A 15,155-nucleotide genomic window follows, 5' to 3' on the forward strand; every position below is an offset into this window, starting at 1 on the left:
ATATAAAAAGATACTAATACAGATAGGAAACGTGATCATAAATCCCTCTGTACTTTAGGCATATTCAGCTCCTAATAAACCCTCTCAAATCTCTAATATATGCATTAGCCATTTTTAGTGTTATAGGAATGTGCACATTTAAACACGATCAGTGATCGTCAATGGCAGTATATATAATGGCAGCACAATATAATATCATACGGCAAGGGATATAATCACTGCTGATTTGTGTTATACATCACAGACCCATATATATAGGCCATGCATAAATAAGTGGGTTGCATGTACCCTATATATTTATAGGGCATTTTTGCACATTAAAAGATCTTTGAAGAACAATATATCATAAGCACTGAGAATGTACAGACAGTGCTTTTGTGAGACACGGATTATATACAATCTAATCTAGTGCGGCATAATTATCAATCATTGTGCACCTATATGATACAGTAAATACTAATCTACCCTCTATATATATATATATATATATATATATATATCGTTAACAGGATTTATAGATATCCTATGCTGTTGTGATTTATTAAATAATCATATTTCAATACAGTGTAATAAGGCAGCATATTACCCAAGATTGATACTATATATAGGATATCCATTGATGTATTTGCACACTACTTTACAAATGCTATTGTAGCCAGATATTTCCCTTATTAGCTCTCTCTACCACATGGTGATTTGTATCTAAATGCGTGAATCATATATTTAGCAACAGTGTTTCTTCTAGTTTCAATCACAACACTAAGTAACATTCTACTCACCACTGTTGCAATGTACTGTAACAACTTGTGATTCAAACAGCCAAATAATATATCTCCCTCTGTGGCATATGATTTAAGCCCCAGTTAATACATGAAGTACAGATCTCTATTATAATTAGCACCTATACAGTGCTGCATAAATACATGCACATTCATGTACATTTGGAATAATTCTTAAGGACATATATTAAGGGTATGACACATCAGCGTTGTTTTTAATCTTTATTCACAATTTGTTAATTTCTGTCACAAACTTTTTCTTTTTTGTTAGATTTTAATATTTCGCTCTATTATTAATAAAGGACATGTCTCAGTCCCTCAAACAATAATAATTCTCAGTACTAATCTTAGTTAATGGGCATTTGAGCCTTTATTTGACATTGCAGTGTGGACATACACTTTTTGAAAATAATACAGTAAAACTTGCTGGTTGGGTTGAGTGCACCTTAAATTGTACCTGGTTTCTTTTTCTCCTTCCCCTCCCTTGGGAGGAATTGATTTTATATCCTTGTTTAAACCAGTTGGTAGCACCTTATGAGCCTTTATCCCTATGTCTCATATATACACATCATGTAAGGCACCCCAACCTTGTAACATAAACTGAATTAATTTATCTTGGTGCGGGTTACTTTTCTGATTTGGTGTGAGCTTTATGCTTGACCAATATCAGATAAAAAAATTTCCAGTCCCATAGTTCTCATCCCGAAGCCAGACGGTAGCATACGCTTCTGTAATGACTTTCGTAAGTTAAATGAGGTGTCCAAGTTTGACGCATACCCCATGCCCCGTGTGGATGAGCTTATAGAAAGGTTGGGAACACCAAGGTTTCTCACCACATTAGACCTGATCAAAGGTTACTGGCAAATACCTTTATCTGATAGCGCAAAAGAAAAAACAGCCTTTTTGGTTCCGGAGGGGCTGTACCAGTATAAGATGTTACCCTTTGGGTTGCATGGGGCTCCAGCAACCTTTCAACGGGTGATGGATAAAATTTTGAGGCCCCATAGAAAATGTGCAGCAGCCTATTTGGATGATGTGGTAATTCACAGTACAGACTGGGGGTCCCATTTGGTTAAAGTACAAGCAGTACTGGACTCAATCAGAGAGGCTGGGTAAACTGCTAACCCAAAGAAGTGCTGCCTCGCAATGGAGGAGGTCAAATACTTGGGCTTCACCATAGGTAGAGGACTGATTAGGCCCCAATTGAATAAAATTGATGCTATTCAAAACTGGCCTCGTCCAGTGAATAAAAAACAGGTAAGGGCTTTTTTTGGGAATAACTGGGTACTATAGATGGTTTATTCCCAATTTTGCGACCACAGCAGTGCCGTTGTCAGACCTTACTAAAGGGAAGCAGTCAAATATGGTGAAATGGAACCCTGATGCAGAAAAAGCGTTCCAATCGTTAAAAGTGGCTTTGTGTTCACAACCTGTATTGATAACACCAGATTTTTCAAAAGAGTTTGTAGTACAGACAGATGCCTCAGAGGTAGAGATAGGGGCTGTGCTGTCCCAAACCAGAGATGGGGACGAACACCCTATCATTTATTTGAGTAGGAAACTCAATGAGCATGAAAAAAGGTATGCCATTGTGGAAAAGGAGGCTTTGGCCATTAAGTGGGCACTAGATACCTTGAGATATTACCTCTTGGGTAGACAATTCAGACTAGTGACAGATCATGCCCCTTTAAAATGGATGTATGTAAATAGAGGCAAGAATGCTCGTGTAACTAGATGGTTTCTAGCGTTGCAGGATTTTAAATTTACTGTCGAACATAGACCAGGTACACAATTGGCAAACGCAGATGCATTGTCCCGCATCTTCTGTTTGGGGGCTACAAGTGTACCGGGCCCCTAGGTCGAAACAGGGGAGGGGGATATGTGACAAGAACACTGGAATAGTGTTTGAGGGCAGGTATGTTTGTCCCAGGTTCTTGTCTTACATGTATTAGAAAACTTCTAGGAAAATGTTTTGTTTTGTCAGAACCTTTTCAGTGTGTTGGTAAAGCTGGATAAGGGCCTTGGAAGAGAGATAGGGCAAGTTCCAGACATTGGGCCCAGTTCGGGTCTTTTGCCTCACAGAGGGCTAATCAGGGCTTTCAGCTGTGCAAGAGCCTTTTAGGGCTGCTAGCCTGATTAGTGTAGAGAGATTGCCTGGGGAGAGACTGCAGAATCTCTGTGAGAGGAGCTTCCTTATACAAGTGAGCTATACAGTGTTTACTGGAGAACTCCGTGTTTTTGTTTAGTGAGAGTTAGGAACGTCTTATGTTTAGTTAGTGCCGGACAGGCAAGGTATTTTCTTTTAATGTTTGTTTTGTTTTCTGTTCAATAAAACTGGTCATTGCCAGTTACACCACACACTGGACTTGTGTGATTCCTCAGCTGCTAGTTACCCCACGAACCGGCACCTTGTTCCCTTACAGTGTTACAATATATATACATATAGATATAACCTATACGCAAGTGGATTGTCCAGACCCGTCAGGTCCCAGTAATGTGTTGTGAATGTGTATGACCATGTACTGACGTGCCCCCGATGTGGATCTACCAGGAACGTTATGGTCGACAGAAACTGAGTAAATGTCGACAGCAAGGAATAGTAAGCGGGCAAAAAATAATAATAATCTTGGAACCCCGAGGGGTCTGAGGGAAGTATACATATACAATTTCAATAACACTCCCCCCACATATACATATATATATATTTATATATATATATATATATATATATATACAAATACAGGTACAAGGCAATAACAGCCTGTTAATTTTTTTACCCCGTAAATACCGTTGATGCTGACAGGGCATCCACCAACAACGGTGTCTCCCCTAGCGTGTTTACTTGTTTTCAAGCACACAAAACCAACCTGCTAATACTTAATTTTTCGAATCAAGTACCGCCAAGCGTCGGCGAAGCCGACAGTTATCCCCACAGCAGCTTGTGACAAAGCCCTCACACCTGTCGACATATGTCGACTAACCGATAGTGGGTAAAAAACAGGGAAACAGTGAATTTATGTATCACAACAAGGATTATGCGTCCATTATTAAACATAATGCTATATGACACCCATATAGCATTAAAAACACTGTGCCCCCCCCCCCCCCTCCTTCTTACTATACAGTAAATCCTGGTGGGGACCTGAGGCAAATGGCGCTAACTCCTCTGTGAGGGCTAAGCTCCGCCCCCTCCCGGCGCGCTTAAGCCCGTTCAATTATATAAATATATAATACCCTAAAAACTAGCTGGGGACCCTATATACAGGGGATAACCCCCTGTATAACTTACTATTTGTCCCAACGCAGCCCAGGGCGCCCCCCCCTGCGCCCTGCACCCACGGACGCTGCGGTCTCCCGGCAGGGCGAAGACACCTGGTGTCCAGGTATGCTCCCCCGCCCGGGATCCTTTTATAAATGCCGCCCAGGGCGCTCCCCCCCAGCACCCTGCAGGCCGACGGGAGCGGGAGCAGAGAGCGCAGCACTGCCGCTCCCTCCCGTTCACGGCGCACTGGTGGGGCGGGCGCCGAAGCATGCCCCCCCCCCCCGCCAGTGATTACATCTGTTAAATGCCTCCCAGGGCACTCCCCCCCCAGCGCCCTGCACCCTGCAGGCCCGGTGGAGTGCAGGAGCCGGGAGCGCAGCGCTACCGCTGCTGCTCCCTCCCGTTCACGGCGCACTGGCGGGGCGGGCACCAAAGTATGTCCTCCCGCCAGTGAAGTACAGAATTTATGCTATATGCTGCCCAGGGCGCTCCCCCCCCCAGCGCCCTGCACCCTGCAGGTGATGGTAAGCGCGGGAGCAGGGAGTCAGCGCTACTGCTGTCTCTCCCCCCTGCAGCACCCTGGCGGGGTGAACATACGCAGTGCCCAGGCACCGTAATATGTCCCCCGCCAGCATTGTTTACCGTCAGCAACATGCCCCCAGGGCGCTCCCCCCCCAGCGCCCTGCACCCTGCCAGAGACGTTGGTGTGTGGGAGCCTGGAGCGCAGCCCTACCGCTGCTGTTACCTCCGTTACTGAAGTCTTCTGCCGTCACTGAAGTCTTCTTTTCTTCCAATACTCACCCGGCTTCTTTCTTCTGGCTTCTGTGAGGGGGGTGACGGCGTGGCTCCGGGAACAAGCAGCTAGGCGCACCAAGTGATCGAACCCTCTGGAGCTAATGGTGTCCAGTAGCCGAGAAGCAGAGCCTTTAAACTTAGAAGTAGGTCCTGCTTCTCTCCCCTCACTCCCACGATGCAGGGAGCCTGTAGCCAGCAGGTCTGCCTGAAAATAAAAAACCTAACATAAAGTCTTTCAGAGAAACTCAGGAGCGCTCCCCTAGTGTGTGACCCATCACTCCTGGGCACAAAGTCTAACTGAGGTCTGGAGGAGGGGCATAGAGGGAGGAGCCAGTTCACACCCAGTTTAAGTCTTTATAGTGTGCCCAAGCTCCTGCAGATCCGTCTATACCCCATGGTCCTTTTGAAATCCCCAGCATCCTCTAGGAAGTATGAGAAAGAAAGAAAAGTTTTTGTTGTTTTTTTAAACACTTTTTTTTTTCTTTAAACTTTTTTGGTTTAAATCAAGAGGCATCCCTAGTTTCTGCGTTGAAGAAGAAATTGCGATGCGATCGCAATTTCTGCTTCATCAAGGTGGAAAGGTGGCGGTCAGCATGCTGGGCGGCCTTGCCCTTCAATGGACGGCCCCCAGCATGCGAGCAAAAGGATTGCAAATTCTGCTAATTAGCAGAATTTGCAATCCTTACTGAATTAGGCCCAAAATGTCGACATTTTCACGTGTTGACCATTGTCATGTCAACCACTTGAACCTAATGACCTTTGACTGTCGACTTTTTGACTGCCGACCTATCAACCGGATACCTTAGAAACCTCTGTCCCTGCATGTGTATAGTCACGTTTGGCTAAAACTTATTGCAGAGAGTAGCGGCGAGAAATTATACTTATTGGGTCTGAAACCTGCTAATTGATAAATATGCCCCAATGTCTAAAATTAGCAATTTTTTTTTAAATTGTCCGGTGGCTGTGCGAGATGCCGGTCGTACTCTAATTTTTTTTAAAGGGGCAATCACTTACAAGGCAAAACCATGCCCTTTAAGTGATTGCCCCTTTAAAAAAATGTCCGAGTTTGGCCGGCAACACGCACAGCCGCCGGACTCGGGCAGCATTACATCCCGCCAAAGATGGCCGTTAGAACGCCGTTGTCAGGGCGCGGCCCTGACAATGTAGAGGTATCCGGACCAGTGCGGGGGCAGGCCGCAGCGGCTGCGTCCCAGGACACGGCGGGTAGCCACCCGCCTGCGCAGCTAGGGAGTTACTTGGCGGGTGTGAAAGCATCGCCGCCATGCGATACTTTCACACCTGTGCAGGAAGGGGGGGTGCCTGACATGCGGGCCGGACAAGCCCTGTGCTGGGTGTCCCACCGCAATGCATGTCTGAGAAACTGATCGTAGATGTGCTTAATTTACTTGGCGCAGGCGCACTGCGAACATTGCGCATGCGCAGTTTGCGACTAATCGCTCCGTAGCGAAAAAAAATAACGAGCGAACAACTCGGAATGACCCCCGATATGTATGTCACTTTAAACACATGAAAAAAAGTCACTCCTACACCTTCCAAGGGGTAGATTTTCTGTCAGGTTTACGAAGCAATTGATGATTGGTGGCTTTGACTGATGAATTTCAAAGGGCAACAGTAATTAAACAAACCTGATTTAGCATTAGTTACTGCTGACCTTTGAAATCCAAGGTCAAAGCTGCTAATCATTGGTGGCTTTGTAAATCAGACGCCTAATAAATCTATATGTAACAAGGAAATGAAAAACACCTTGGGGGCCACCACAACAAAATCTGTATACAGTATGTACACTAAAATCTGGTTGAAATGATTTACATAAAAAAGGAGAGCTGTCAACTGATTGATCCGGTATAACAGGATGCAGTCATGTGACCAGCGGTCAGGAGACTGCCAGTCACAATACCTCCCCCTTCATCCCGCCCCCTCACAATCCCGACAGTCGGCATGCCGACCAACGGACCATTCCCACTCATGGGTGTCCACAACACCCATAGAGTGGGAACAGAACCCGAGGCCAGCACAGGTCGCCAAGCCCGCAAGGGGCTTGTTGCACTCGTCCGTCCCCCACCCCGGCATTCCACTGCCGGCATTAGATTGTTGGCCGCTGGTCTCCTGACCGCCGGTCACGTATACCACACCCAGTATCAATGACGTGCGGTGGTGAGGCAGAGCCTTTCCTGTCATACTAACGTTTTGTGCCAGAGTTTTGACTGTATAAAATATATGAAAAATACAAAGAATATGTTTGAAATATCTTCTTTACATTACTCTAATAATTTTTATAGCCAAAACTCTGGAGTAAAAAGTCTATGGCAGGTGAGGCAGTGCCTCACCTGGCTAAACTTTCCGCACATCTCTGATCAAAACTCACCAAATTTCCAGGAGTTTATACTGCTGCACCTGTGTATAATGCCCAGATGTACACTTTGGCTCATATATTGCGTGCAAATCTGGCTCTGTTGCCAGCCAGTGTCTCCTGAGCCGTTTACCTCACTGCACGTCCCTGCCCAGTATGACTATAGGACAGTCCCTTAATATTTAGAGATGAGCGGATTCGGTTTTACTCGGTTTTACTCGGTTCTCAAAACCGAATCTTATTGGTTCACGGATGTCACGTGTTTTGGATAGCCAATAAGATTTGGTTTTGAGAACCGAGTAAAACCGAGTAAAACCGAATCCGCTCATCTCTATTAATATTACGTGTAGATTGATTCTCAATACGAGTTCCTTCCCAATAGATGAAGGTTAAATTGATAGTAGAGGCTCCATGCAAACAATAAGAACATAAAAGAGAATATAGTGCAGTAAACTTCTTTAAAAAGGGGTTCACAGTTTATTACGTTTAAATTATCATCACATATAAATCTCCACCACGAATTGGGAAAGCAAAGGCGGACACTTCGGTTTACCTACCTGCATCCAAGATTGTACAGGAAAATACCGTGTCTTGAGGCTGAAGATTAGCATGGAGAGAGGAAGGAAGGGATCCGGAACCTCCCATTTATACTCACTCTATCGCTCCTTGTCAGGAGTGTATCTGGACTCTGGTTCGACACCAATTAGGTTGACATCCATTGGTCGACAGTGGACAGGCCGACACTATAAATAGGTTGACATGAACAAGGTCGACATGAAAAAAGGTCGAAATGATTTTTTTCACTTTTTATACTTTACGATACATGTGGACTACGATTGGGAACGGTAACCTGTGCCGAGCGCAGCGGTAGTGTAGCGAGGCACCATGCAAGGGGACGCGGTGCACTAATTGGGGTTCCCGGTCACTTGACGGAGAAAACAACACTAAAAAAACATAAAAAAACTCATGTCGTCCCTTTTTCCTGTCGACTTGTTGAACTAATGGCAGTGTCGACCTATTTCTAGTGTCGACCTACCCACTATCGACCAATGGGTGTCAACCTAAGTGCTGTCGACCCCGAGTCCCATACCTGTCCGGAGCTAGACACGATACGAATCCATTCGCTTCCCCAATTTGTTGTTGCCGTGGAAACATTTAAGATCACCAACATCAGCAGCACAGACACTCTACCTACTACAGCTACCTGTTGTTACAGAGGTACAGTAGGAAGGCCCTGCTCGCAAGCTTACAATCTATATGGAAATAGGCATTGATACACAAGGATAGATGCCACTCATTGCTTAATGGTCCTGCCAGATTGCAAAGATTCTTAGTGGATGTCACTGGACAGGGAGGCATTGAAGGTTACGGGGGTGGGTCCGAAATTTGATAAGCCTGTCCAGGGGCGTAACTAAAATTTGTGGGCCCCATAGCAAAATCTCGAAAGGGCCCCCCTCATAAAAAAAAAATTGGCCCCAACATGGGGAAAAAAAACATACCCTGCACTGCAGGCTCACCCCCTCAGCACCCCACTGCGGTGCAGTACAAGTTATTACCTGCTAGAGGGGATAGAGACACAGGGCAGTAGGTAGCGGATAGGGAAATGCAGGGCGGTAAGGAGAGAATATAGAGACGCAGGGCTGTAGGGAGGGGATAGGGAGGCGCAGAATGGTAGGGAGGGGATATAGAGACACAGGCTGGTTGGGAGGGGATAGATAAATAGATGCAGGGCGGTAAGGAGGGAATACAGAGACGCAGGGCATTAGGGACGGAATATGGAGATGCAGCGCAGCAGGGAGGGGATAGGGAGATGCAGGGTGGTAAGGAAGGATTATGGAGATGCAGGGCAGTAGGGAGGGGATAGAGAGATAGGTGAAGACTAAGGGAGTTAGGTAGAGGGGATAGAGAGACGCAGGGCAGTAGGGAGGGGATAGGTAGATGCAGGGCAGAAGGGAGGAGATAGGAGGACGCAGGGCGTTAGGGAGAGGATAGAGACGCAAGCTGGTAGGGAGGTGATAAAGAGATGTAGAGTGGTATGGAGGACATAGAGATGCAGGGCAGTAGGAGGAATATGGAAAAGCAGGGCAGTAGATAGGGGATATAGAGATACAGGACGTGGGCTCCCGAGGCAGAGATAATAACAGGCCCACAGAGGTCCCTGAGTAATCGCAGCAGCACATGAACTGCGTGCAGCACTGAATCTATGGTCCTTTCTTTCTATTTGTCTTTCTCTAATTTTCTATGTGCACCTTTGTCCCACATCTGGCTTTCTTTGCCCTCCCTGTTTGTGTGTCTCTGAGCTGTGTGTGTTTGATCGTTTTTCTTTTGTATCACGTTTACTATTCCTATGCCCACATCTCCCTCCATTGTGTGGGAGGATGCGTTTTACTCCTAGCTGCAGGGTGCACACAGGGGCAGGGAAAGCAGACGCCAGCCACTGACAGGGAGCCATGTACAGTGCGGCGCTGTCTGTCAGTGCATGGCACGCCGCCTGTATCTCCCTGCGCTGCTTACTAACCTCTTTTTACTGCCAGTGCTGAGGTCTGCCCATAGTAGGGATGAGCAGAAATAGTGAGGCAGGAAGAGAGTAGGAGGGGTGCTCAGGCTGGAGAAGGATCAGTAGGGGGAGGGCTCGGTAACGGTGGTCAGAGGGAAGTGCGGAGGCGGAGACACACAATGCGGCTGTCCATTCCCTCCTCCTATCAGGAAAGAAACGGCCGGGCCCTGAACCCGATGCTCTATAACTTTAAAAGAAAAATATGAAAAAAAGGTACAGAGGGGTTGTTTACTGGGCTTTCGGGCCCCCAAAGCGGCCTGGCCCCAAAGCAGCTGCATCCCCTGCATGCTCTATAGTTACGCCACTAAGCCTGTCTGAAGAGGTAAGTTTTTAGGGAACATTTGAAGGTTTGGAGACTAGAGGTGAGTCTTATGGTGCATGGGATGGCATTTTACAGAGGCCCAGAAGGAGTCCTGTCATTTTGAGTGGGAGCAAGTGATGCGTGTGGCTGATACCCTTTTCACACCGCAAAAATAACCCAGTATCGACCAGGTACATTGACGGGTAGACACACGTCGCTGTGCGGTGTGAAAGGGGCCCAGATGAATTCCCGGGTCGCCTGACCCGGTAATTCAACCCAGGAATAAAGCAGTGTTACCTGGGATCCGTTTACTGCATACGGAGAGGCGGCACGGAAATGATCTCATATTGCCGGGTCAGGGAAGCCAATGTGAAAGGTCCAATGCCGAGTCCCACCCAGGAAGGACCCGCTTCCAATTCCCGGGAGGGACCCAGCATTGCGATCTGAAAGGGGTATGAAAGACGCAGATCTTGTGCAGAGCGGAGTCGTTGGGTAGGAAGATATTTTTAGATGAGCAAAGAGATGAGTGTTGGTGCAGTTTGGTTGATAGCCTTATACGTAAGTAAAAGTATTTTATATTGAATAAGGTAGAATATATAGTGTTCACTCTAGGCTGTTTTAGCAGGGCGCCGCGCCCTGCCCGTTTTTTTAAAAGGCAAAACCCGCCCTGCCCCTTTTGCATCACCCTGCTAGAAAAGCCGCCCGCTTCCTGCCCTCCCAGCGTGTAAAGATGCCTTTCACACTACGGGAGAGAGCTGGGGGAAGCCCCCAACAGTGACGCCGCCGGCAACGGACGCCCCCTACAGCAATGTCTGTGGGCCGCACCGCCCACTAAAATGACATAGTTGTGGCCACACCCCCTAACTTACATGGCCGCGAACCCCGTTTCGGGCGCGAGCGCAAATATGCCCACGGAGTCCGGCGCCCTGCCCCATTTTATTTCTAGAGTGAACACTAATATATATACGTTGAAATATATATATGTTTGAAATTAGCAGTATGTACATATTTCTGCTGCGGGGTACACTGGGCTCCACAAGGAAAGACATAGGGGAGTAGAGTAGGATCTTGATCTGAGGCACCAACAGGCTCAAAAGCTTTGACTGTTCCCAGAATGCATAGCACCGCCTCCTCTATAACCCCGCCTCCCTGCACAGGAGCTCAGTTTTGTAGTTGGTGCCGCAGATAGCAGGCACATAACAGAGGGGCTGCTCTGGGCAGCCCTAAGAAGAGCTTTTTGAGAAGAAAAGTGAAGCCTTCAAGGGCTGCAGCAGTGTGTACATGTCTAGTGACATTCACTGCTGCAGCTCCATCTCTCCCCAGCGGCGCTGTACACTCCCGAGCCCTGGTTGCCAGGTAACTACAGCAGGAGGCTCCGGTTTTCTTCTAACGTCAGGCACACACGACGGGGACTCTCCGGGATCGCGTGGCCGTGCTTCGGGAGGTGGTGAGTGGGTCCCGCTCGCGGGACCCGTATTTTATCACAATCCGGCGTGGTCAGTGGGAGGCGGGCCGCGCGCGCTGGCGGTGGACACTGTGGCAGTACAGGCGATCCCACTAGATCACCAGGGCATGGGTGCAGGTCAGGTTTTCCCTTAAAACCGTTTTACTAGTAGCCCACAGTACCAGGTGGTTTTGACAGCAGGGTGATAAGGCTTAGACCTGGAGCCCCTCCCCCAGCCCCAGGGTGCCATTTCAAGCAAATGTTCCCGCTCTGGAGCTGCATATCTGTCTCTCCCTCACTCCCTGTCAGTGTTTGGGCGCCATTTCTCTCAGATACACTGTTCCTGGGACTGCTTGGGCAAATCCTCCTGTGTAAAGCCGCCTGGTTGTCAGCCCTGTGACTTTACATGACACTTAACTATTCTACATGTCAATTAGACAGTGTTAGTTAAGAAAGAGTGCATTTAGTCAGGGTTCTCTGGTACAAGTACCCTGTGATATACATCCAGTTCTTACTGTGCAGTGTTATATCTATTGACTACATCGCTATATAATCTGGTCCAGTGCAGTATTATTGTTGGTAATAACCTTATATGTGTGTGCATTAGCTTGCTGAGTGGTTTCCATTTCGTGTCATCTGGATAGGACTGTCCTGTTTCTGCAAGCCCACGGGTGGCTCATCAACTGGAAGAAATCCTCCCTGTTCCCTGCTCAGAGCATGGTGCACCTGGGAGCGCTATTGGACACTCACAACCAGCGGTTGTTCTTGTCTTAGGAGAAAGTCCTGAAGCTTCAGGACAGGATTCGTTGCTTCCTTTCTCGTCCGCAAGTGTCGATACATTCGGCGATGCAGGTGCTGGGCCTCATGGTAATAGCATTCGACATGGTGGAGTATGCTCAATTTCATTCTCGCCACCTCCAGAGGCTGATTCTAGCCAAGTGGGACAGCCTGCCTCACCAGATCAGGTCTAACATGATCTCATTGACTCCGGAGGTCCGTCTGTCGCTGCACTGGTGGCTCCAGGACCAACGATTGTGCAGGGGCCGTCCCTTCTGGATATCCGACTGGGTCCTGTTGACGACAGATGCCAGTCTCAGAGGTTGGGGAGCGGTGCTGGAGAAACACTCCCTTCAAGGTCGGTGGACCAAGGAGGAATCTCTCCTCTCGATCAACATTCTGGAATTGCGTGCGGTCTTCAATGCATTGAACCTGGCCCAGCATTTAATTTAGAACCGTCCTGTTCAAGTACAGTCGGACAACGCCACCACAGTGGCTTACATAAATCATCAAGGCGGCACTCGAAGCCGTTTGGCAATGAAGGAAGTCTCACGGATTCTACATTGGGCGGAACACCATCTACCGGCCATATCGGCAATATTCATTCCGGGAGTCCTGAATTGGGAAGCGGACTTTCTCAGTCGTCAGGATGTACATGCCGGAGAGTGGGGCCTCCATCCAGAAGTGTTTCAACTCCTAGTGGAAAAATGGGGCCTGCCAGACGTAGATCTGATGGCGTCTCGACACAATTACAAGGTTCCGGTCTTTGGAGCAAGGACAAGGAATCCTCAAGCAGCATTCGTGGATGCGCTGGCGGTGCCGTGAAGGTTTCGGCTGCCGTACGTGTTCCCTCTGGTGTCACTCCTGCCCAGGGTAATTCGGAAGTTCAAGCAAGAAAGAGGAATTCTGCTTCTCATAGCTCCAGCGTGGCCCAGACGGCACTGGTTCTCAGACCTGCAGGGCCTATCGTCAGAGCGTCCAATTCTACTTCCACAATGCCCAGACCTCCTCGTTCAGGGCCCCTGTGTCTACCAGGACCTAGCCCGGCTGTCTTTGACGGCGTGGCTCTTGAAGCTTCCGTCTTGAGGGCTAAAGGGTTTTCTGAGGCGGTCATTAAAACTATGTTGCGGGCCTGGAAACCGGCTTCTGCTCGGATTTACTATAGGGTCTGGCATTCTTACTTTGTTTGGTGCGCATCTAACCATTATGACGCTTCCAAGTTTAGTATAGCCAAGCTGTTGGCCTTTCTTCAGCAGGGCCTGGACTTAGGCCTGCGTCTGGCCTCCCTCAAGGTTCAAATATCTGCCTTGTCGGTGTGGTTTCAGAGAAAGATTGCGACCTTACCTGATGTGCATACCTTTACTCAGGGCATGTTGCGTATCCAACCTCCTTATGTCCCGCCTGTGGCTCCTTGGGACTTGTCGGTGGTTTTGGAGGCGTTACAAGAGTCTCCGTCTGAACCTCTTGGTTCAGCTGATCTTAAGTAGCTTTCCCTTAAGGTGGTGTTTCTGTTGGCTATTGCTTCAGCTAGAAGAGTGTCGGATTTGGGTGCCTTGTCTTGTAGTTCCCCATATCTGATATTTCACCGTGACCGGGCGGTTCTTAGGACTCGTCCCGGATATTTACCTAAGGTGGTTTCTTCATTCCTCCTTAACCAGGAGATTGTGGTTCCGGCACTTGTTTCTCCTGATCTGTCTCCCAAAGAGCGGTCTTTGGATGTGGTACGGGCTCTCCGTATCTATGTGAAGAGAACTGCTTCTATTAGGAAATCTGATTCTCTCTTTGTGCTGTTTGGATTTCACAAACGGGGCTGGCCTGCTCACAAGCAAACTTTGGCCAGATGGATTAGAATGGTGATTGCACATGCTTATGTGAGGGCTGGTCTATCAGCTCCTGCTCACATTACGGCCCATTCTACGCGGTCTTTTGGACCTTCTTGGGCGGCCCGCCGTGGTGCGACCCTTGAACAATTGTGCAAGGCGGCTACGTGGTCCTCTGTGAACACGTTCATAAGGTTCTATGCCTTCGATACTGCCGCTTCCCAGGATGCTTCCTTTGGACGCCGGGTTCTTGTGCCCGCTACAGTGCGTCCCCTCCCATAAGGAACTGCTTTAAGACATCCCCTAAGTCTTTCCTTGTGGAGCCCAGTGTACCCTGCAGCAGAAAACGAGTTTTATGGTAAGAATTTACCTTTGTTAAAACTCTTTCTGCGAGGTACACTTGCCCACCCTGAAGCACTTAGCTTCTTTGGGTTGGTATGGCATTAGCCGCTGACACTTCTCCTTTCGCGAGAGTGTGGTGTATGTGGCTACAAACCGTTGTTGTCTCTTTTCCTGCTACTGCATTGGGCTGGTTAACTAAAAACTGAGCTCCTGTGCAGGGAGGCGGGGTTATAGAGGAGGCGGCGCTGTGCATTCTGGGAACAGTCAAAGCTTTTGAGCCTGTTGGTGCCTCGGATCAAGATCCTACTCTACACCCCTATGTCTTTCCTTGTGGAGCCCAGTGTACCTCGCAGAAAGAGTTTTAACAAAGATAAGTTCTTACCATAAAACTCGTTTTCTATAACAGATTTCCTTTTTGTGTCCCTTTTTTCTTTAGGTATATTTAAATCTGACACATAGGGGGAGATTCAATTGTTTGAAAAGTCAGTTGGGTGTCTGTTTTTTTCCTATCTCATAGGAAAAAAACAGACACCCAACCAACTTTTCAAACATTTGAATTCCCCCCATATGCTTTTAATGCTGATAATATTAAGACCTATATTCCGGAAGTGTTTACAAGGCGAACAACAAAGGTTGGTTTTATATCGGAGTGGGAGAAGGGACCTTGTGACGTACCTAGGGGAGGAGACACGTCACCAGGGGGAGGA

This window comes from Pseudophryne corroboree, chromosome 2 (genome assembly GCF_028390025.1).
Source record: "Pseudophryne corroboree isolate aPseCor3 chromosome 2, aPseCor3.hap2, whole genome shotgun sequence".
Taxonomy (NCBI): Eukaryota; Metazoa; Chordata; class Amphibia; order Anura; family Myobatrachidae; genus Pseudophryne; species Pseudophryne corroboree.